Here is a 2,266-nt window from a genome sequence, read left to right on the forward strand (position 1 = left end):
TGCGCGCCTCCATCTCGTGTGTGATCGTGGATTATGTGCCGCGACGATCCGCGAATACTGCGCCCAAGGAACAGTGGTTTGATTAACCGGTGCTGAGTTTGGATGTACGGGTCGAATACTGGTGGCCAAGGACACGCGGTGAGTAGTGGTATCCTCTTCTTTTTGCGCCGACCTTCGCTCTCCGGAGAGTTGACCATCGCTGGGACGAACGAGGAATTTTTTTTCTTCTTCTTTGGATCGAGATTTAGTTCGATCGATTATTCTTCTTGATGAAGGTAAATTTTTTGAGAGATATTTGAATTCTTTAGATTTGAGTAATGGGTTTGAGTAATAGGAGGAAAGATTTCGAAAGGTTTCGAAAGTGTTTATTGTTGTAATTTTTTAAGTGAGTATGATGGAACTGTGATTGGATAATATAAATTAGATAAGTTTGGATCTTTTGATCGTTTTCTTTTCTTCGAATCAATTAAAGACACATCGAAAAATATATGATGAATTATTAACGATAAATCAATAAGCAATCTTTGATATTTCAGATTTTTGGAATTCAATACAAGTTCAAGTTATTTTTAGGATCTAGTTATGAGAATAAGACACATCTTTGAGAAAGAATATCTGTTAGGAGATTAATTATAGAAAGATGTTATAACGTTTGAGCCTTGATAAAAACTTTATGTACAAAAATATTACTTAAAATTCGTTTATAGGCAAAATTTGCATGACAAACGTCTGTTTATCAGCACGGTCAATATATACGTTTGATAATAACAAATCGATTAAATAATTCTTTTATTATTAAAACATTTTGCTCCTTCATTGATGAACATAAAAATAGACCAAAACCATATATACTGAAATCCCTTTTCTTACTTTCTTTCTAATTTTAACAAAATTAAAAATTAAAATTTCATTTTTCCAAAATATCTATTTTCCTATCTTCCAACAATAATACGATCGATATAGCCTCCCAAACTTTTCTAATCGCAAGACTTTACGATCCGAATTAACACACGAGCTGGTTAACGCAAGGCGATGACGAATGAGAGAAGCAAAGAAAGAAAGGAAAGTGACCGCGCGTGCTATATCTTTGAAAGAAAGGAAAAAGGAGGGAGGAGGAGGGCGAAAGAGAGGAGGATAAGGAGAAGAGAAAGAGAGGGAGAGAGAGAGAGAGAAATGAAAGGGGCTCGTAACGAAGGAGCGAGCAAAAGCTAGTCGTGGGTCCTATACAAACTTTCCTGTCGAAGTTCGAAGGACCCCGTGGGTCCACCTCGAGGAACCTTTTCTCGAGGATCCCTCCATTTAAATGGCCAGGCGTTTGTTCGCCAGGACTCGTTTCGTTCCATTGTTCCCGCCTTATTTTCGAGGCGCGTCCTGAATGTCCGCTTCACCCTGCCTCACCCCGTAAAGGGTAAGATTGCTTGGAAACGTGGCCCCCGACTTCCTTTACAATTTGCAAATTTCCAGTTTAATTTCAATTCGCCATTAAACGCGTTTCTTTCTTTCTTTTTTTCCCCCCCTCCCTCCCCTCCTTTTGTTATCCATTCCATCGTTGTTGTTATCGTTTCTATTCCAACCGTTCTCTCGATGCGAGATCGAGGGATGTTCGAGGGTGAATTTGGAATTTGGAAATCACTTGGAGGAGAGCTTTTTGAGTATGCATAGAGGAGAGGGGTTTTGAAAGGTGTGTAATTTAAGAGATATTATTTTTATTATTATTTACATACAGTAAATATTAATAGTAAATCCAAATTACTTATAAAGACAATTTTTCTTGAATTTATTAAATTTTCTGGGTTATTTTAGTATAGCTTTGTTATTTCAGCAAAACTTGGATTTCATTTCAAAGTAAAGACAAATTTATCCAGTTTCTCATTAGAGAATAGACAGATTGAAAATGAATTTGAGCAAAAATTATTGCAACAAAGTGTTTTCCGTAATAAATATTAACAATCCTCTTCTCCCTTCTTACAATTTTCAGAAAAATTACCAACACCAAAAATACCCAATCCAACTTATCCACCTTCCTTGTTCGAAGACAAAAGCCCACATAACGACGATAAACGGCGAAAAACATCGGTTACAATAAGATCGCGGTACCTAGACTCTCTCGAAGAATGGAAATACGGAACAACACGGAGGAAGGAAGGAAGGAAGGAAGGAGAGAAGGGCAGGGACAGGTGTGCTCGAAATAGAGCGCGAACCGAAAGTTTGTCTTCACGTTTTCCTCTCTCTCTCTCTCTCTCTCTCTCTCTCTCTCTCTCTCTCT

The 2,266-nt window shown here is 37.8% G+C and overlaps 1 protein-coding gene across 1 annotated transcript in view; it reads left to right on the forward strand.

Annotated features, from left to right (window-relative positions):
* Window positions 1-64: 64 nt before the first annotated feature.
* Window positions 65-2,266, forward strand: part of LOC102674141 — a 34,978-nt gene continuing 32,776 nt past the window's right edge. The window contains exon 1 of the mRNA XM_031513472.1: window positions 65-138. The gene's annotated coding sequence lies outside the window, so the exon portion shown is untranslated. The remainder of the gene's footprint in view (window positions 139-2,266) is intronic.

The sequence above is a fragment of the Apis dorsata genome, unplaced genomic scaffold, assembly GCF_000469605.1.
Source record: "Apis dorsata unplaced genomic scaffold, Apis dorsata 1.3 scaffold_651, whole genome shotgun sequence".
In the NCBI taxonomy this organism is placed as follows: domain Eukaryota; kingdom Metazoa; phylum Arthropoda; class Insecta; order Hymenoptera; family Apidae; genus Apis; species Apis dorsata.